We start from the raw sequence: 23,524 nt of genomic DNA, 5'->3' as shown, positions 1-23,524 counted from the left end.
AGTAGGTGGGCACTTGCCATAAAGGACGAATCAATTAATCAACCGTTTAAATCCTGGATTGAAAAGTTTCAGATTAAATCGGCCGCACAGTGTTTGCGCCGCTTTTTCAAAGCCATTCAGTCGGCGAAGGCTCAAAACAATAATTTAGTCTGCATGAGTGGTGCGGACACGGGACACCTATCTGTCTTCGTCACAACAATACTTTGTCTTCATTTAGTTTGGAGGCACGGAATCATTGCTCACAAATAATAGTTACTTAAATTCTATCTCCTTCTTAGTTCTTAGTTTTCTCATTGAGTGATCATTTTTCACTTTATCTATTCTTCTACTTCTCTTCTCCCTCTTCTTCTTTCCTTCCTTTTCCCTTATTTATATTATCCATTTTCCTCCTTAGTATCCTCCTTTTTATTCGACTATTTCCTCTAATTTTCGTTATTCTTCTCCCTTCTGCCTTTATCATTCTTCTTCCTTCTGTTTTTCTCTCTTGATTATCTCCTGATTTTCCTTTTTCTTCCTCTTCTACTACGTCCTCTCTCTCTGTTCATTCTTTTATTCTTTCCCTCCACCCTTACGTCATCTTCCTTTTTTTATCCCCTTCTTATTCCTATCCAATTCACTCCTTACTGTTTTCCCCCTCCCTCATCCCCACCTCCGCCACCTCGCTTCTTCCTTCTACACTCATATCCTTCCCCTAGCTGTTCTCTTTCTTGTTGTTCTTCTTTTTCTTCCTCAATTAAACGATTTATCTCCCAGACTCTTGTTTTATTCTCCCCTCCCAATTTGCTCATTTGTATCACTGCCACCCGAAACAATAGGCACCAACCTGACGTCTCCCTGATATTAGATCTTATTTTTTTTAGATTGCTATTGTTCCTCCCCACCTGACGTGCAATGAGGCATCCTCATTGAATTGCTCAATTTGTGTGGTCTTGGTCTGCTCTTGCTTCCTTCTTTCGATGTAACAAATTGTTCGCTCAGGGTCGTACTTGGAAGATATAAATCTTCCAACAATGTTTGGACGGTAGAAGTCCTTGATTCGGTAACAAGTGACAATCAATACTGATTTCTTTTCCTTCCCAATGTTTTGTTCTTGTAGTATTTAAGGCTCAATCCAATGAAAGATTATAAGTTTCAAACAGTTGGACATTCCATGTACCTATCTTTTTTCTTGAAATATCAAGCTCCCATTGAGTTTCTTGAAAAACGTATTTAAAATCCTTGCACAACTTGTCAAATATCACAAATGTTATATAATTTCGAGGGTCTTTGAAATTTTCTAGCAAAATGACAGGTTTTCAAGCATTTGACAATACTTTCAGATTGATTCAACAGCAAACTTCAAACTCAACTTTCCTTACTATGAAACATATTATCTGACTGTGGGTTTCAAGGTAATGAAAATTATATTCTCAGTTATATTAGGATAATTGGAAGAAAAGATGAATTAGACACGAGCGATGGAGAAAAACACTTTGGATGATGGAGCGGAATGAGATGAAGTGAAGAAGATGGATCGAGACGTCTGACTCGCAAATCTAATAAAAATTAGGGAGGAAGAAGAAGAAGAAAGAAGAAGAAGAAGAGAAGAAGAAGAAGAAGAAGAAGAAGAAGAAGAAGAAGAAGAAGAAGAAGAAGAAGAAGAAGAAGAAGTATAACAACAACAACAAACAAAAATGAAGAAAGTCGAAGCAAAGGAATAAGATTGGAAAATAAGAGAAAGTATATTGGACCAGGCTCCATTTGAAATTTATCCCAAAAGCCATATTAATGTTCATATATATGAATGTTTTCTGGATATTCATCCAACACAAAAGATTTTTCTTGTGCTGGATTCTATTTCTGTCTATACATAATTGTTTACAGTAGGTAGTGTGAATGCAAAAGTGCAAAATATCACAGAAAAAATGTTTTATATTCTTCACATAGTAGCCTTGATTAGATACTTCCTAGACTTGCTGCGTTCCATAAACTGTTTCCAAGTAGGTTTTTTTAATAAGCGTACGCGTATTTCCATCTCACTGTCTTCAACGATGAAAAATCAGCTACTTGCAGTTGAGTTGCAACTTTCGTCTACTAGCGGAGAGCAAATAAAATACAGGAAAGCCTACCACTGTTTGGGTAGGGAAGAGTAGACAACTTCATGAGGGGAGAAAGAAACTTACACTTTTCGCCATTGTAGACTTTTCCTTGTGAGGCTTTTCACAGGGCTCATCCAGGCACGGCACTCGGAAAAATAACAGTGCAATAAAAATTCGAAACATGAAGTGCGGAGCGTAGATTTTCACGATTTTCCAAGGCGGACGAAACCCGACAATAACAAACCTGATAGTTGTGTAATTCAACCGACTCGCCTTAATATACAACTTCTTGTCGTATAAAGTTTTTATGTGTGCTTTTCTGGTAGCTCGTAATGCGTGTTAGTCGATGAAAGGCTTCAAGTGAGAGTGGTCTTCTAATGTTGTAAATCTTCTGCGAATGAATTTCTCAATACTGCTACATTCTGCTATTGAGAGAAGTAATAATCACAGTATTCTGCTGAAAAATATCTATGATAATTTTCTCAATTCTACTCATTTTAGGCATTTTTATCAATTATTACTCTATTCGTTAATATAAAACCAATATTCAATTCACCCTCATTGAAAAAAATGTCATTGATGAAACCTCTTTTGAAATTGCCTTCCTTCTTTGGCAATAAACCCTCTCTCAAAAGATGCTACAAACTGGTTTATGCCTGAAATTATTCTCACAAACTGTAATAAAATGAGAAAACATTATGAAAGAGTACACTACCAAACCTAATAATGAATAGTTCTATAGTGAGATTCACGTGATAATTTCAGTGAAAATGATAAGCTACAGTGCTGTCGATTTTCTGTTACCACTGCATTCCTCAATAGGTAGCTGATTCCGGCATATTTGATGGAATATTAATAATTGCTAACTCTTGTTAATAGTGAACTCTATCCGAATTATATTTTATTGACGAATAATGAGTTCTGTATTTGAGTATTATGTATTTCTGTATTTGTAATATGGGTATTGTATTTTCATGAGTTCCAATAATATATTTTTATAATTGAGATGAAATATTTCAGTAGTTTATCAAGAGTTTCTGCATAGTTATTTAACGATTTGGCAACGTTGTGAAGGCTGAGAAGGATATCTGCTTGGTCCATTGACAGATAGTGAATCTCATTCATACGGATGAACAAGACTATTTATTATACTACAAACCACCTTAAAGTAGAAAGGATGAATTGTGTGAGCACTGTGTTGTGTCCTCAGTATAACCTGTGACCTGTGACCCTCGGACCAAAGAACGTCCTCGGCTCTCGATCGAAAATGTCGGAAGTGCATTCTCGCGCTCCTACCCCCTTTTCAAGCTCCCCCTAACCATTCCTCCTTTTAGAATAGTGGTACCCTCAAAGTGTACCCCCTCCCCAACGCAAAAGGGTCTCAATTCCTTGGCTGCAGTTCAGTGCAAACAGTAGTAAAGCCATCCATCAATCAAGTGGCGTTGACAAACGACCGATATAAAGTCGGATCGCTAACTTGCGAGCTTCGCATTGCATCGCAGTACGTTGTAGTCCAGTTTATCGACTGTGTGATTCGTCCAGTAAATGCACCCAGAATAGACATTTCCTTCCTGAATGCTCTGCCAATTAGGGCATTGAACGGGTGCAGCTTAGAAATAGTAGTAGGCTTACCTTTTACTTATTTTTGTGGGCTATGTGATGTATTTTTCATTATTTTGTAAACTGTTTCTCGAAGAGAGAAAAAAATTTTATTTGAAAAAAGTATGTAAATTGATTTAGTCCTCTATAAACTGTGTTTTAGTTCTATAGTTCCCCTCAAAAGCTATATTTTGTGTTTTCTATTAATTGTTTGAAAATTGATAAAACTTTACATATAATGGATGGGTGTTCTTGCTTAGGCCTATTATATGGTATATGCAATCTATAGATTAATTTATCAAGATTACCTTTCCCAATACTGTATTTCCTTTCATATCTTGGGAATAATATGTATCATACATAAATATGGGTAATTTTCGATTTCCTTTACTGTTCCAGAATGGACAATGGAATATCCTATACTATCATGAAAACCATCGATTCGACTTGTTTGAATTGTATTGGAAACAATATAGTATACTGATCATGATTGATTATGAATATTATGTATATTTGTCCTTGATTCGATCAGCATTTCCGCCGATTGGTTACTTTTCCCCTGAATATCATCCAGACAATATCTGTGGCCATTCGTTACCCAGTTAATTGATTAGGGCTGAAGGCAAACGTCGGTAAACCTAACCTAACCTCTGCTGTTGTTCGCACCAGCCAGGTACATCACCTTGTTACAGAACGTTAACCCGTCATGCTCCGGATGTTGCTTCACCGCGACGATGTTCTCTGTTTGTTAGTTAATTTACTAAATGAATACCTTCCTCCTACCCCAGTCCTCTTTCCCCGCTACAAGAACAACAGTAGAAATGGAGAATGGAATTAGTGAGGAAGCAACTTTCGAGATGAAAACTGCCGAAGAGGATTACGACGACAGCGACACGCTAATAAATTAAATTATAATTTGTTTACGTTTAACTCAGTGCCGGTTGTCCGTTGTCGTCAATTCTATGCTCTTCTCTTTCTCACTCTCTCTCTCACACACAAACCTCCAAAACACAGCTTCTCATAATTCATATTCCACTCACCGAGTGTACAAATGTACATCATAATAATTAATTATTAGTCTTGTTTGTTGTGCATGTTTGTCACTTTCTGGATTAACATTCCCTCAGAATTCATTTCTATCTCTCACATGAGTTGACCTTGACTTGTCAGCAGTGGTATGGACAACATTAATAATATTTATTAATTGAAAAACAATAATTACAAAATTAATAAAGGTAGCTGAACAACGAAACTTGGTTGTGATCTGAATAAAATATTGTTGAATAGGAATTTATATCTATATGAGTTTTATAATACGCGAAACATAACATAAAATTCGCCTACAAATCACCTTTTGTACTTATTGCTTATTTAAATAAGTTGTCCTTATATTAAAAACTCATATCTATAAAAAAGACCAATAGAAAAATCAACTTAGACTCAAACCAAGACTTAGCACAAGACTCTCAACAATATAATGTGAGTGACAAATCTTTGGGACTGATGAAGAGTATGTACATGGACACTTTTTGGTTATCTTGTCATAATTAATCTAGTAGTACTTATTGTAATCAAGCAAGTAGGCACTTAATTAGGTTATGTAGTGAGTCAAATGGTCAATCAGTTCTCCAAGGTTTCTGTCTTATCTGTTATTGGCTGATTAGTTGAATAGTTCTAAATACGTCATTTGTGTAATTACTTGACTCTAGCCTCATTCTAATCCCATCTATTCTGTGATCAATATAATTGAAATGTTCAACTTACCTAAAGTTCCTAAAAATTTTATTCATAAAAGAGATAATCTACCTATTATTAATTATATCTAGCAAACAATGTAGGCCGATCACACTATTTACCCTCTGATGAAACCTTTTCCCTCGCCAGACTTTGATGCAAGACACCACCCATGCATATAGGTTGAATGTGCAGCAATAGTTTTAGCATCCATGAGTCTTAAAGGGCCCAAATGGCAAAGTACAGGGATGAAATGGTATTAAGTAGAGCAGGGGTTTTGCTCACCGGCTGTCTGCAAGATGGAGCGCTTGTTGAGTCGGGCACGACGTTTCAGTTTTTTCAGAGATTATGAGACATGTGTGAGAGTGGGGGGGATTTAGAGGGGTTAAGAGGGTGTGAGGAACAAGGGTGCCCCTGACAGATAACTGAAGAGTCTGCTCGCTCACCCGGCCTGGTTTTCTCCTATCTGTAAATCATTGTGACAAGGGGGAACATTGAAATAACTTATACCCAATACGAAAACACCTAGCTGCCTAATGTAAATTAAGTAACTGAATAGTTTGTTGCAAGTCGCCTTCAACTATAGAAAACTGTTTACTAGCTCCTTTTACATACTACTGTAGATTTAAATTGTATTTATGTTTTCTTATCTTGCGCCGCATACATCTTTTTTACAACACCAGAAGGATATCGCTGATAAGTGATGAAAATAAATCCTTGTCATTGTTTGAGTTTTGAGAATTTGTAGGTTTCGTCTCACATCGTCACCAGTCAGGCAGTCAGTGTTACCTGTGACTGCTCACAAATCCGTGTGAAATTTCTTCTTAGTCCTTAGTTGCTGTTACCACTCATTTCTGGTTTTTACTAATTTATACCTGAGTCCACGAGATTGTACCAATACTAGAATAGAAATTGCTCGTAGTGCTGGTTTCTTTCTGTTAGAAAACCTTTGTTGGGAATGAAAAAAGTGAAACAAAAGTTTAACTGAAAAAAAAATATTATAAGATAATGTTTTTATTACTTTGAGTTTTAATTTATCATATTTACTGGTATTTCCATGGTGGCCTTTGGAGGTAAATTTTAAAAGACAGAAACAGACGAATGACACTAAATTTTGAAGATAGAAACTTTGAGAATGATTGAGATGATCACAACCGAGAATGAAAATGCAATTCAAGAGCGAAGGAAGAGATATGCTCAAGAGTTGTTTTAGAGAACAGAGAAAAAGAAAGAGAGAGAGAGAGAGTGTATGAAAGAGAAAGAGGAGTGTGAGAGAGTGAGTTTGAGCAGCGCGCAGGGAAATTGGAATTGTCGAGGAGAAATGAATTAGGTCAACTTTCTATGTCGAGCAATTCTATGATGTCGAGTTGTGTTAGGGGGAACTGAGGAAAATTAAAAATGACACGAACAAAGGTGGGAGAACGATGCTGAAATATTATTATTTTCGATTGTCCTGACAGTCACTTTTCCTGAATGAATTCGCCTGCGACTATTTTAATCAATTCTCGGAATTTATTTTCATCACTTCATTACATTTCTGTTCATTAGATAGAGTTTTTCTGCTCTCTGCTTTCACTTTGTTTTCAACTTTGGATAAATTTTCAATCAATATATTTATTCTTCTCCTTCTTCAATCGAATTTAACTCAATTAAATTTTCTGTTATATTTTGCTGTTATGTGTTTTCAAGGAAATAGGAATAAAATTAAAATTATTCTATAAACTCTTTAACTTAATACATTCCATATCCTGAACTTAGCAATTCGTTTATTATGAGTGAATTATATAAATTTAAGATGAAATTTGTCAATTTGTTATAATCTAATCATTAAGGATGAAAAATGAATCTTCTTCTATACTTATGAAATTCTTATCTCACTGACTCACTCACTGATCACGATCTCTGGAAAACTACTGGATGGATTGCAACAAAACTTGGAATATAGCTTCCTTATAAGTCCTAGGTGCTCACTAAGAAATCTTTCGGTGATATTACAACTCTTAAGCTGCGTTTACACCGGAGTTAATAACACAAGTTTTTTACATTTTTTGTTATCAACTGATGTTAATTACAAAAGTTAATAACATCATGTTGAGTTGCGTTTACACCGGAGTTGATAACATGAGTTATTAATAAAACGTTGTCAACTTGACTGTATCGACAAAAAATTCTCTTGAAAAAAAATTATAACTCGTGTTTTCAACAGAAAATTCCTTGTTATTAACAAGATTTATGTTATCCATCAAGAGTCGGTAACTTTTTTTAATAACAGGTTACGCAACCCCCTCGCCCAGCATCCCTACCCTACAACTACAGCTGTTCCCTAATTACTACAGCTGCAGACAAAACACGTGACAAAGCTATTAACTTTAGTTGATAACAAAACTAGCAGCGAAAAGAAAATGTTATTAACTTATGTTTAAAACTTTTGTTTTAAACTCTGGTGTAAACGCATTATAATTTATTTACATTAGATCAGATGAAGATAATTATTTTAATGATCACACACATGTTTCAATTCAAATTTGAAGACAATTTTTTGCTTTTTATTCCGGCTGTTATATCATATGAATAGTCCCGTTAAATGAAATCATAACGCAGCTTAAGAGTGGTTTTTAAGGGTTTAAAGTTCTTCTTTTAGCATATAATATTCTTCTTCTCCCAATCTCTCAATTATAATTGAAATGTCCATATCATATGTTACTGAAGAAGTATAATCTAGAGAGAGTACCTCTTCTGAACAGTTGTTAACTGGCAACTAAATTAATAATTTTGTCAGGTTGGCATTAAGTTGAGTTGACTTTATTAGGTTGGCACCAAGTTGAAAACTAATCAAAATGCATTCATCGAGAACAAATCGATTGGGCACTGCTGCTTCAATCAGATCTATTCCTGGGAGTATATATAATTTTTCATGAAACAAACTTTTATGACGAGAGTTGCTTTTATCAATTCATCCTATTCTATCAAGACTAATTTTGTTTGTATATCCGACAGATCGCAAAAACCGCTTAAACAATTTCGATGAAATTTTAATAATTCAATATGATATATAGAGGGTATTTTTAAAACTTCAGAAGTGTCCGTTGTGGAATATGTTTGCTAAGAATGAGGAAATTCGGCCAAAATTTGAATTGGGCGAAATAAAGGGGTTATTTATTTATTAAAGCGGCCAAACAGCTGTTGTAGCTTTACTTAATGTAAAAATATATTCCATGGAAGTAAGGCGCTTTTCCCATGAATCAATTATTTCCAAACATTGATTGTTTTACCAAAGAAAATAGAAGGTAGCTTTCGATAAAAATATTGGAGAACATGCATAACAGTTCGTTGATATTCACTTGAAACTGCAGTATTCCTGATTAATAGCATCAATGCTCCCCATTAAAACAATTCTGACACATTGATGTGAATCTTATTATAATTAAGTTATTTTAGATCAGATGAAGATAATAACCTAATGTTGATGATCGCTACTGTTTCAATTTCATGTTTGACATTTTTATGTTTAACATTTTTGCTTTTTATGCCAGCTGTTATGCTACACTATTAAACGAGCAATTTCTGTTTATATGTTTATATTTTTGTATGTAACCGGATCTCGAAAACGGCTCTAACAATTCTCACGAAATTTGGAACAAGTAGGATTATGTTATGAAAATTCGATTGCACTAGGTCTCAACCCTGGGATAACTCGCTGAAGGACATCAAAAGGATAAATACATCCTTGGAAAAACAGCTGGAAATTTTGTCGTCTGTCGATACCGTAATGGAAGTGAGTGAGCGAGTGCATATGTGGGGTTATTCCTCAGCTGATCTCACGAGAAAAATAATCAAGCAAGAAAAACTTATTTTCGTTTATTTCTTTTTTTTCTAGAAAACATGTTTACTTCAGAAGGTCCATTATAGTAAATGGATGCTGTTAGTGTAAAATAATCCATAGTATATTAACAAATATTGTAGCGAACATAGTAATCATTCTTAATCGAATTCAAAGTATATCTATTTGTAATTGATGATGTGTTTGTTTTTAGAAGTGTGATTAAATTGTTATTTCGATGAGTGATAGTAGCTTAAACTAGATTTTGTTTTGGACTATAGTATAAATTTGAAAAGGGACAGTTTTGGACAGAAGCCTGTTGTGCCTCCTCATATAACTGTAAAAATAATTGTACGACTGAGAAAATGAATAAAGGAATATAAACTATAAATTCAATCTTTCGTTAGAAATTTTCTATGCAATTTCTATGGAAGCTCGGTTCCCCAATTCTTATTATGTGAAATAAGCTCTTATTGAATGGAATCAGAAGTATTGAAACAATTATACCAAGAAAGCAATTCATTTCTGTTCGAATATGTGTGTTTGTGGATATGTATGTATGTCGTACGGATCTCTAAAACGGCTCTAACGATTTAGATTAAATCAGGAATATAGTGGGTTCGCGACAAAAAAAACATTATTTTGGAACCGGTCTCAACTCTGGGAAAATTCGCTGAAGTTCCTTGAGAAAGGATTATTAGTCCCTCAAGTAGCAGCTGATTAAAAACGTTCTCCATAGTCTGTTGAAAACGTAAGAGAGTGTGAGCAAATGAAAAATATTAATTATAATAGCTGTAGTTGAGTTACCAAATTTGGCGACCTTATTTTAAAACATTGCAGTATTCATGGAACATCTGGAAGAATAGGTTCAGAAAGTGACTGGATTATAGCAAAATAAATTTAAAATCGATCTCTCCAAACATTATGGTAGTTGAATGTAATGTTCATTGTGAGGTGATAGAAATGCGACTAATTTCTTCAGCTTCTGTTGCATTGGTTCCTCTGTTGCTCTATGTTTGTATGCAGCACAGCCTTGAGAGAGCCATTTGCACTGTCTGTTAATTCCTAATCCGGTTTAAATAACTTACCACGAGAGCCAATCAGAAAAGCCTTCTATTCAAAAAACCCTGCTCTGATTAATTGTCATGGAATTGAAAAGGATTGAAATTGAAAAGGCTTTGGTGCTACTGGGCCTGTTATTTTCATGTTTCAAAATCAGCTAAAAACTAAATCGAAAAAAAACATAATATTCCATCAGCTGCTCCTATTTCCTTTCATGATGTCATTACATGACACAAGACAAACCTATTGATATTGATAGATCACAAGTAAATACTAAAGTTGTCAATTTACATCCAAATTTTCATCACTAAGCTTCTGTTTTCAAGCGAGGATCAAAGAAAGAAATCATAGAATGGTAGTCAATAATCAAAGTGATTGAATAAACTCTATTCAGATTTATACAATTTCACATTAAAACGATCCCACTTTAATATTCATGATAATAGGCTAAAGTTTAGGACATGAGAAATCAGCCACAATAAATGTTACTCCAATTATCATGAATGGACTCTTATGTATATGAATGGTCCTTCATGTCAGAGAGAATCAGTGGATTGGCTGCTTTTACACTGTTGGATAAGTGAAACGAAAAATAAGTGATAGGCTATGTCAAAAATTCCAGAATAAGCAAGAGATCAATGGATACCAGAGTCAACAAATTCAAATAAACTTGATTTGGAATTTAATTTTCAATTGCATCAAACAAGAGCAAAAATAATCTGATCACTGCTAATTTGATAACTGTCAACGGGAAATATTTATTGCCAATGAATAAAGTGAAGGTCGACTCTTGAGCCCCGCCCAATATTCTACGAAATTCGCTCTAATTAGTCTACTATTCTGCAGAGCACTTTCATCACATGCCAAATTGTGGCCTAATCTCAAAAACGATTATAACAATTCTTGTAGAGTATTCAGATTATAAATATTCCACAAAAATAATCTTATCCATCAATTCCCGTAGCGAAGCACGGGTGCCCTGCTAGTTAATAATTAATTCAAATTGAGGCTATTTCTAATTTCATAGCATTCGTCTATTGATTTTCAGCTGAATTTGGTATTGAATTTTAAAATCAATAATTTATTATTCTTCATTGACATTTCAATTAGGACCTTTTCATTTCTTTCGAGAGGTTTCAACAAGAATTAAAAGTGCTTCAGAGTCTTTTTATCCTTGTTAATAATAATTCATGATATGAATAAAAGATATCAACTGTCAATTAATTTTGAATTAAATGAACTCGCTATCTTTTCCATTCTTCATGTAAAGGACAGTCGGAGTAAATAAAATGAACGAGGTATAGAGGATCCCTTAACGTTTTCATTTTTAATATCAAAGTGAAATGGAAAATATGAGACTCTGCCAAACAATTTATCATTCCAATTGTACCTCTGGGGCCCACGGGCCGATTATTAATGTTTCCGTATTCATCTGAATAATAATACTCTACCCTTCTATATGAAATTATAATGAAACTTCAATTATTATCATCCTTGGAAGACCAATTTCATGTGGAATTGCCTGTAAAAAATCGATTGGCCAATTCCTAGAGGACTGTTTCTCAATAATACAGTACCTGAGAACCAATGAGGAGGTATTTTATTTATTACAGGTTTTAAGCTCAATTTCGTTGCCTGCACGCTGTAGTCCATTATCTATGACATTCTACATTCATCACAGCCGGGACGCCATCTTGTTTATAACCAAATTCCTGCGTTTTATTGAGGCTCCAGCTTTTGAGCGCGCGGTACTTTCAAACGATAATCGCAATAAAAAACAAGCGCAGCATAATAAGGGAATAAATTTCGAATATATGTAGGGTTCAACAAATTGGAATCGTAAATCTCAGGTTATTGGTCAGTGTCATTGGAGGGGAAGAGGATATGTAAACTAACAACAGAATTATGCTGGGTCGGGTTTGAGTGCTTTCTCTTTCCAAAGTAAACAAAAATGTTTTATACTTTGTCGATGAAAATGAATGGCCGCGTGTATCCGTTATAAACTCTGTGGACCATAAAAGTTTCAGGCCATAGATATTTGAATTACATACATGCTTTAAGGAATAAAACAAATTTTCATAAACCGCCATGACAAAAGTCCTATTGTTACAATAAGTACATCATTCTCCCGTATAATATTTGTATTATTCATTTTCTACGAATATTGTTACTTTTGAATCGGCAAGTGCCGTATTGCTTTGTGAACTCGTTGAATATCGAATATATATAATAAAGAAACTATTTAAATAAAAAATAACTAGTTATCTCAATACTGTGCTGTATTTTATGAGTTCGATCATATTCTATAACTAGTTAGTCTTATGTGCTTCACTATGGAAATCAATAAATAATCTCGTTCAAGAGGTTCTATTCAGAAGATACAGCCACTCTGCCAACTTGAAATAAACTTTTACTTTTTCAGTCAAGTCAAATAGTCATTTTTCAGGAAACAGCCCCTAAAGAATAAAATTATTGTCCTGTGCAAGCAATGATTCAAGAGCTTCACATGAGACCAGGCGCGAAAACTACCAGGGTGTGAAACACCCTATACTATTCCTTCAATGAATAGATAAACCCAACGAACGAATGAACAGGCTCCAATGAATTATTATCTCCTGTATAGAAACCAAATAGTGAGAGTAACAGTCTAGTCAAATGGTCATTTTTCATGAAACAGTCCCGAAATAATTTTTCTCGTCGGTTTTATATGTATTTTGGGGTGCTGAACTCGATTTGCTGACACGCCAGAGTGCGGCTTCACCCCTAAAAACCTCAAATTTTGGTACTTTTTTACAATTTTTCCGTTCTATTTCAAAAACCTTGGGTTTTTTTGAAAAAGCATTCTCTGCAAAAATAAACACAAAAAAGTTTCCAATAATTGAGTGGTCGCGCAGGATTCTTCGATTTCTGGTTTTGGATTTACAGATTATAAAAAAGGGTATTTTGAAAATTCTGGAAACTAAGTACTTTCACTCTATACAACTTATACAACTTAGAGCATTATACAGTAATGATGAATAATTACATATCATGTGAATGTAAAATTAACTCTAAGCAAGATTCCTCAGAAATTTTGGAATTTAGTTTTGGGAGGAGTGCGAGTATTAGCGGAAATAGAAAACTATGTCCTACAGCCAAACTACTCCAATTACTATCTTTAATTGAATCTAATTTCTCATCAGTTCCAACCCCTTCATGTTCTCCAGTTATCATACACTATGAGCACAACTAAAATAATAAAACAGGAAATCTGGTCATACTTGATGATGTGAATGAAAATTGTCAAATAATTGCTGTGTGCTCTTATCTGACCGTTCCAGCCTTGGTGGTGGCAAATCCATTTCCCTCGTCCATTGCTATCTTTCCGAATTATTGATTCACTTACTTACACCAACTACATTTTGCCATAATGTCTTTCTGTACCCTGTTAATCCTTTCAGCTTTCCAAGGACTGACTGACTTCCAAGGGCAAAATAAAAGAATATTTTGTAATGTAGCAATCTTGTCAATTGGTTAATGTTTACATGTCTCATATGATCTCATGTCTCTATGTCTCATCAGTATCAGAGTAGCTGTCGTTGAGGAAAGACCTTTTGAATTCACGCTCTGTTATCGTAACGCGCTTATCTCTGCTATGCAATAGTTCTATTTTCTTGCTGTGCCTCTTGTTCAGTTATTTATTTCTACCCTGATTCTATTTTTTTCACTCTTTTTCATTGCCTACCGGTTTCTCTTATTCGTTTTCTTTCACACAAAAATATTCGTGATTTGTCATATTATATCTAAATATGAGTGCTTGTGAGGAGTGTAAATTATCCGTGAATCGCTCGGCTAAGGATAAAGTTGTATGCACTGAGTGTAATTCTATATTCCATGGAAGATGTACTGGTGGTGGAAGGGACCTGAGTGAGGCTGAACTCGATTTAATGTCAACCTGGGTATGTAAGAACTGTACATCAAAGCTTCGAGCCCAAAGAAACAGTAGTTCGGATACACCAGTTAAACGTGTGGCTAGTGTAAGTGATTTGCGGTCGCCAATAACAGTGGAACTTTTTGAAAAACTATACTTGCACTGAGAGAGGAGATTGCTGGGGGTCAGGCAAAGCTCCAGCAATCGCTGCAGTCCTGCTTGGACAATATGGAAATATTTCCAATATGGAAATACTGACCAAGCAAGGTGAAATCATTAAGACGCAGGAAAAAATCATTTCGGCTCTACAGGGCGACAATCTACAGTTGAAGAAGAGTGTCGAACTTTTGACTGATAAATTGGACGCACTCGAGCAGTACGGACGAAAAAATACGCTCGAGATCCGTGGAGTGCCTTTCTCTGAAAATGAAAACGTTCGCGACTTGGTGTTGGCGACGTGTAGGGCTGTTGGAGTGGACGTAGGAGCCGAAGCGATCGACATCTGTCACCGGCTGAAGGCAAGCGCTGCGCAGCCGACGCCAGCAATAGTCGCCAAGTTTGTGCGTCGCGATGTCGCTCATCAGGTACTCAGTGGAAAGAAGCAGGTGAGGAGACTGTCATCTCGTGTATTCGGCTTACCAGGTGAGGAACAGCCAGTTTACATAAACGGGTCACTAACATTGGTGCGAAGAAAGATGTTGTCTCAGGCAAAGAAACTTCAAAGGGAGCGAGGTTACAAGTATGTTTGGGTTGACTGGGCTGGGAATGTGAAAATTCGTCCTGTGGATAAAGGAAGGGTATTTACAGTTAATAATGAAAATGAACTGCAGACTTTCATGGCCAAGTGTGCCTAGTACTAAGTTTCGAGTGTTATTTATAAGACCATTTTCAATTCATGTAATAAGCTCAATTATTTTGTTTATTTTTGCATTCTCGGAGAGGACAGTTTTTTTTCTTCTATTGATTGTTTCTATCAATATGTATTCTTGTAAATTGGGCTTTGATTGGGAATCATGATTAATTTTTATGATTATATTATTCACTAACTTTCAGGTTTCAATAATGAATTTTCAATTCAAATTTACGCTTCTTTTGACATATATTTCGGTTTAAATCGCAACTAATAACATTGAATCCTAATTTTAATAGCATTCAATCGTATCATTTATTTTTTATCCCTGTTGAATTTAATTATTGTAGAAGTTTTTTTTCTTCTATTACAATGCTACAGTACACTCTATACACTTGCTTGAATACTGACCTACTTGGCTCATACTTCTACTACTTTTCGCGATATTGTTCAATATTATTATTATTGACTCAATTATGTTCAGGGGGGATGGACTGAGGGGAGTGTCATTTTCACCGCATGCATTGATGTTAACACGATTCGTGTTAAAGTTTGCATTTTCTTACTACGACTTGATTCTTCCATGCAATAGTCTCATCAAGGCGAACTCTGTAGCTTTGCTGAACCTAATCTTTTTATTATCTACCGTTTTTCGGGAATCTTTGTTGGGTGAGCCTAGCATGGTGAATAACAATTCAAATAATCTTATCTGAGGAGAAGTTAGAGCTCGCTACGGATTATTGTCATCTCCTTTCATTATCGGTATCCTTTTAAAGCATTCATTCTCGGTTTCCCTTTCAATCATTCTTCGTTTTTATATTTCTCTAGTGCCGTGTGCATCTCCAACTAGGTACCAAGCTATCTTATCGAGTTTTAGTTACCGCTTCTGCTTTGTATTCTCCCATGTTTACAGGAGATAATTTACAGCAACAGTTTACAGTACGGTACCTAGTCGTTTTGAAAGTATCGATTGATAATAATTATTATTGAGTCGACTAGTTTGTCGAGTAATCATTTATTTTATTCTTTATATATTGAGTTAATCTAGATTTTTCGCTCCTCTATTGGTGCTTTGCGTTTGGGTGATAATGCTCTTGCCCTTTTCGCAGTCTATGATTCTTGTATTTGTCACGTTATTCTTTATATTTAAATAACGATTAGCCTCCTGCTTGGCATCAGTCGGTAAAGCATGAGATTTGATATAATTATATAATTAGGTCGTGGTTTTCTAATAGTATTCAATCTTAAAAAATCTTGATAGGCCTAGGTATGGGCTTCTCCTATAACTCTTGTAATTCAATAAAAAATAAATATATATAAATATGATACTTATACAATAGTGATGAGGAATAATAAATAAATTGCACACCATAACGTTTCATACATATATTACACAAATAATGCAAAAAATAAATCGAGGCAAGAAATATATAAAGAGCGATAAAAAATATAATATAAAAATAGAACAATAATTGAAATCAATAAAATATCACAGGCTAAACTTTATATTCTAGATTTATGGCACGAATCATTACCATGTGCCTTTATCTTAAAATCATATGCATTCTTTTGCATGAGCTGCGATATGCGCTTGCTAATACTTGTCGACTTGGACAATTCAATTAAAAATATGTGCTTTAAGATCAGCTTGATAAATTAGCCACTAATAATCCAAATATATATATAATTAAAATCTCTAGTACTGAGCAGATTTCTTTGTATCGAATATATATTTTTATCTCAGGGTGCAAGATTCGGCACCTGACGGAATAGGTAGAGCCATTCATCTAGTGAATTAGAGCTATAACAAACTATCGCAAATTATATTGCAAAAAAATTAAATATCATATGCATATGTATTGATAGCCTAGATTTTGTACTTCTTTGATTTAATAGAAATTTCTGAAATATTGATCTATATTTTTCTTTCAAATAAATACCTTTAATACTAATTTTACTTGCGCAAGTATTACTCTTATTAATTTCTTAATTTATATTAAAAACCCTTTCGGCGAGCTAGCTTTGATCATCAGATTAATTCGAAGCACTAGGGCGCCCATCACTAATTCAATATTAATCACTCACGTGTCGAAAATCTTCTTGTAAGCCGCCGATGTCGATCCAACTCCATGTGGTCCGGGAATATGGTAGCCGGAATCGTCTCTTCCAGGGGTTATAAATTTATTTAAAAAATGAAAATGACTTCTGCTTCACAATAGCATCACGAAGTCTTTTAAGAAATTTAATAATTTACTTTAACTTTAACTTTTACAAAAATCATTATCAAGGTACTACGCTCTAAAATATTTGGGGTCCTCTCCTGGTGGCATTTGGTTGGCGAGTCGTTGGTTCTCCTTTCTCCAGTTTTACAGATCCTATTTCCGACTTTCAAATTAGCATAAAATTTAAATATCTTAGTCCTCCGCCATTTAGGTTCAAATAGATCTTACAAAAAATACCAAAATATTGCTTAGATTGTATGATTAATAATTTCTTTGCTTTCGAGCCATATCGATAACATAGACTATACAACAATTCAACATAGATTCCGAACATTTATAGAAATATATATAAATATTTTTGAATTGGCCTACAATTGCCGCCTATTAACTGCCATTTTACTATTGGTGCATGCAAATTTTATTCGGTATTCATGCGCCTGGTACCTCTTATTTCCTGAATACATTAAATTATTTTTATCTGGTTTATTTGTTATGCTCTTTACATGCTAGCTAATATTCTATACATTAATATTAATTTCATGCTACCTAATAATTAGCCACGTGAACAGGTGTTTTTTCACATTGCACACTATTTGATTGCGGTAGAGCTCTGCCAAGGGGTTTTGGTCAGATTCTACGTTTCTCGATTTGATTGATCTCTAGGTCACCGATCCGTGAATACATGTACCTAACCTCAATCTTCAAATATTTTATATAATAATCTATTTATGAGCAATAAAATTCCTTCAAATCCTTTTTAGGTTTTTGTACCATTTAGCCAGAACAGACTGATGCTATCTAATCTTAGTTATTATCTATTTGGCGATATTAGCCAGTTACTTTATTTTCAGACCTATTACTGTTTCTGTTAGGGCTTTTTATCTACCCAAATTTGATACTTTACATATTGAATGGTGATGAATGATGCGGTTTCTGTTAGAAGCCATTCAATTTCACAGATTAATTAAAGTGCGGAGTAGTATCTTTTTGAGGCATAGCTTAAAGTTATTAAAAATTTGTATTAGGTTTATACTTTTTTTTTTTTTTCCAACTTCAAATTTCTATTCTCCTTTTCTTGTTTAGGCTTTATATTTTTTCTCATTAATTTTTATTATTGTATCTTATGTCATTGAATTCTAATTTATCCATTTATTATCAGAATGTTAGAGGACTTCGTACTAAAACTTCAAGTCTGTACGCATCGTTATTGGGCAGCGACTATGATCTGATAATTTTGACTGAAACATGGTTACATGATGGCATAAAAAGTTCTGAAATATTTGATGAACGATATGCTGTTTATCGAAGTGATAGGGGTAGTGGTGATGGTCTTCGGAGGGGAGGAGGAGTACTTGTCGCCGTTCAGAGATCGTTGCAATCTGAGCTCTGTGAGGAGCTCACAATAAGTGACATTAATAATAATTATGATTCCGTCGGAATAAAAATAAGATCTAATTCCACTCACTTCTTCATCAATGCTGTTTATTTATCGCCGACAATTTCAACAAATGTCTTTCTCAATTATTGTGACCACCTTGAATCACTCAATGGCCTAATCAACGGTAATTTCTTGGTTATCGGAGACTTTAATCTGCCTGAAATCTGCTCAAATGATTATGATTTTTTTGTGGGGACAATTAAGGCAAGAATGCTTCACAATTTTATGTCATTCTATGATCTTGTTTCTCTAAATCCGGTAAAAAACGAACTGGGTAGGACTTTGGACCTGGTCCTTTGTAACTTTCCTGCCAAAGTCTTCCAAAGCGATGATCCCTTGCTTCCTGAAGACGGCCATCACCCGGCATTGTGTGTTGATGCTTCGTATTCTGTTCCGGAGGCAAATGAATCTCCGGGTGATCCATTTGAATCCCGGTATAATTATTCTAAAGGGGATTACTTCCAACTTTATTGTAAGCTGCGAGACTGTTGTTGGGACTCTGTGTTTGGCTGTACTGATGTCGACTCTGCAGTGGACGAGTTCTATAGTCTTCTCTACAAATATTTGGATGAGTGTATTCCAAGGATCGTATTGAAGAAAAAAAATAATAAATATCCACCTTGGTTTACTCCTGATATAATTTCTGATTTGAGGATTAAGAATAGATGTGCACGAAAAAGAAGAGTGTCCCCTTATCATGATAACCTTTTCAAAAGTTTACGAACATCCTTGAAGGCTAGAATATCTAAGTCTCATGAAAACTATTTGACATCGATTCAGTCAGGCTTAGATGGAAGTATGAAAAACTTTTGGAATTATGTAAATTCCAAAAGAAAAACGTCGTTTGTGGAGTCGACGATGTCGCTGAATGGGGAGTCCTACTGCGGTTCTGCGGTTGTAGATGGGTTCGCGAAATATTTTGAGTCAGTGTATGAGGTTGATACACACGCCGCCCCTGATATGCATGAGAATGAGCTGGAGATGTCTGGGAGCTTGAGATTAGGTGTTGGTATTGATTCTGTCTCCTCTGACGAGATCCTGTCTGCTATTAGCAGCCTTAGATCTAGCTGTTCCGAGGGCCCTGACTTGATACCTACTTTTATTGTGAAGGGTTGTGCAGAGGTACTCCTTAGTCCATTGCAATTCATTTTCAATTTATCGATTAGGACTGGCCAATTCCCTTCTAAATGGAAGGTCGCTAGAATTACTCCTATCTTCAAGTCAGGTAAGAGAACTGATATAAGTAATTATAGGCCCATATCAATTTTAATTGCTTTTCCAAAGTTTTTGAAAGAATTTTGCATGCAGTTATATACAGGCAGGTGAAGGGAGTAATTGCGGACGAGCAACATGGATTTCTGTCAGGCCGTTCTACGGTGACTAATCTAATGGAGTTCAGCAATGAGGTATCCAGAGTTCTTGACGGTGGAGGGCGGGTTGATGTTGTTTATACTGATCTCTCAAAGGCATTCGATTCAATCAATCACAGAATATTAGTTAAAAAACTAAAGTCGATTGGTTTCTGTACAAGCCTGGCAAATCTTGTTGAGAGCTATTTGAATTCAAGAGTGCAGTATGTTAGAGTACATAATTTCAAGTCTAGAACTTTCAACTGTACATCTGGGGTGCCTCAGGGTTCTAACCTTGGACCACTTCTCTTCCTTCTATTCATTAACGATCTCCCTGCTGTCTTTGATGGTTCATCCTGTCTGATGTATGCAGATGATGTGAAGCTGTACAAAGCGATTTTGAGCCCTGATGACTGCCTTAGCCTTCAAATGGATGTTGATAAACTAAGTGTATGGAGTATGAATAATGGCCTTAGAATAAATATAGCTAAATGCAAAACTTTATCATTTTCCCGGCAGGTAGCTTCACACAGATGCATCTATAGTATTGATGGTATACCGTTGGAGGAGGTAGAGTCTTTTAAGGACCTGGGTGTGATTTACAGCTCTGATTTTACATTCAATAAACATATAGACCTTCTGTGTAGTAGGGCCAATCAGCAGATGGGGTTTATTCTGAGAACATGTTCACCTTTCAATGATGTCTCACCCATAATATTTCTGTATAAATCTCTTGTCCGAAGTATTCTTGAGTATGCGTCTGAAATTTGGAACCCTTATTGTAATGATCAAGTGCTACTTTTGGAGCGTTTACAAAATAAATTTTTAAGGTACATTCACTTCAGAAAATTCAATTTCAATTGTCCGTTTGACTTTCCCTCTGACACTCTGAGAAATATGTTTCAATTGAAATCATTAAAAACAAGACGAGATGTTAAGTCTTTAATTTTTCTTCATAGCTTATTAAATAATAAAATAGATTCCCCATATTTGCTTTCATATGTAAATATTTATATATCTACCATATCACGTCGCTCCACTTTCTCTTTTTTTGTGCCCCGGTCCAGAACTGTGAGTCACTATAATTCTCCAGTCAACAGAATTCAAAGACTTTTCAACTGTTTCTCTGGGCAACTGAACATCTTCTGGTTCTCTCGTGAAAAATTTTATAGAATATTAAACAGTCTATTGTGAGATATCTTTGCTCAGTCGTGTTGTCGATTATTTGTTGCTGTATATAGGTGTGTATCTATTGCACTATGTTCTCGTACATTACTCATTCTGTTGCTTCATTGGCAGGTACCAGTCCTCTGACATTCATTTGTTAGTTTTATCCATTCTTTGTAACATTTTTATTTTAATTTTAGAACCTTTTCATTTCTATATTCCGTTTTATAATTATTTTATTGTATACATCTATTTTTCTTTCCTTCTCTTGTATTTCTATAGTTTTTTTTCTTTTAACAATATTGCAATTGAAAGTTACTTTGTTCATTTTTTTTTCATTGTATTGTTGTATTTCACGTATTGTATCTTGTATTGTTGTATTTGTGAAGGAGACACATTAGGGGTGACCTGTTGTCTCCATAAATAAATAAATAAATAAATGATTGAACATCCCAATATCATCAACTGACCACCAAGCTAAACTGAATCATAATAATAGATAAATTAAAAAAAAAAATAAGATAAACTGAAAGTTCTATTAAGTGTTGATGTAAAAATAAACAGTTGGAAAATAAACTGGATAGCAAACCATCTAAAAAGAGTCTCATTGCAACCTGATCAAGACTTCAGGATTACTAATGTAATTAAGATTCTCAGTGTAGGCTGATTGAACGATTTTTTTACTTTTGAACGACTATCATCTATTACAGAAATAATTCATGCAATTATAATTCATTGTGAATTCAAAGATTCAGAGATAACTCATAAATACGAATCTAAAACCTAAATTCTCCACTTTACCGTACTCCATACAAATTATTTTTTTCGTGTATTTGCATTGGTGGTAGGCTAACTGATAAGAATACATCCATTCTGAATAAAATAAGAAAATTGTTACATCATTCCTATATTGAAAACTATATTTTTTCCGAAAATTGTGAAATCTATTCTTCTTGACAACATCAATCTCTAGTAAACTCGGAGTTTGAACCTCGAGCAGCTCGATACCTTATACTGTAAATGGATCTATATTTCTATTATAAATGTATTGTTATTTTCTACCTTTTTTTCTCACCGGTTCTGTTTAAGTAAATTGCTGTATACTGTATATCATTAATAATGGTAAAAATTATTAATAACATAGCATAGGGTATGTTACATATTATGTAAAGAGAAAAGATAACATACCGTATGCTATTACATTACTCATACATTTTACATACGGTGAAATTAAATAAAATATAATGTTGTCAGTTCCACATAATTCTATTCCACATCTCTGTTTCTAGTGTAAATTCTATGCTATCTTATTTTGAATTCTCTCTGTGTTTATACCGTACCGTAATATGTTCTCTGTACCTACTTCAGCACAAGTTTATTACTTCTAATTCACCATATTCCTTCTCTCCCGATCATTTTGATAATTTTATCAATCATAATGAGTGATATTCGTGAAAGTGAAGAATAAAACTAGAATATAGATTTTTTTTAACAATATGAATTACTATTATCAATTATAAATACTATTATCAATATTATCACAGTTCACACTTCACAGACAAGCAGTTCTATTATCGAGCGAAGCCAGCTCCAAAGCTGTGAGGAAAAAAACAGAATCATTCTTTTTTTTAGTGTCCAAAGCAATCCAAACTACATTGGTGAGTTGGTATGCCGTGTCCGAAATACGCACTGTCCAGTTTGTCATTCATAAGCCCGGCTAGCTCAGTCGGTAGAGCATGAGACTCTTAATCTCAGGGTCGTGGGTTCGAGCCCCACGTTGGGCGGTATTTTTTGTTTTACAAAATGTAGTTTCTTGTTATATTTTATTGAATTCAATTGTATTTGTTGCATCTCCATTTAATTCTGCTCGCTCCAGATTTCCGATTTTTTAAACAATTCAACTTTTCAACTTGAACTTTTTTTATAATACTTGTAATTATCAGTAACATTGTGTATGCTATCCAATGAGGAAGATAAATTTGCGGATTGCAATGGAAATAGAAAGGTTCAATAGAATTCCTCTCGATTATTGAAAGTTTTACAATTCAGACAGAAGTAAATTCATCTGCCGTTTATTTCAATGTCGAAGCTAAACTTCAAGACTTGAACATATGGTTGACTACTTCCATAATATTTCTGTAAAAAATAATGCATCTAGTTTGAAATTATCACTTGGTTTTACATTATAATTTTTCCACTGAAATAGCTTGAAAATATGTCATTTCACATTGATATTCAACAATTTGTGAATTTGACATTATTCCAGTTTAGTGAAATGATTATCTACGAATATAC

General features: G+C 34.6%; 1 protein-coding gene and 1 non-coding gene across 3 annotated transcripts in view; both read left to right on the top strand.

The window, feature by feature from the left end:
• LOC120348828 (cysteine-rich motor neuron 1 protein-like) overlaps window positions 1-23,524 on the top strand; it is a 403,315-nt gene that overhangs the window by 242,919 nt on the left and 136,872 nt on the right. The gene's annotated exons all lie outside the window — the stretch shown is intronic.
• Window positions 22,941-23,013, top strand: Trnak-cuu. Its single transcript has one exon. It is a non-coding gene; the product is annotated as a tRNA-Lys (tRNA).

The sequence above is a fragment of the Nilaparvata lugens genome, chromosome 3 (assembly GCF_014356525.2).
Source record: "Nilaparvata lugens isolate BPH chromosome 3, ASM1435652v1, whole genome shotgun sequence".
Lineage (NCBI taxonomy): Eukaryota > Metazoa > Arthropoda > Insecta > Hemiptera > Delphacidae > Nilaparvata > Nilaparvata lugens.
This window is presented reverse-complemented; position numbering and strand designations above follow the sequence as displayed.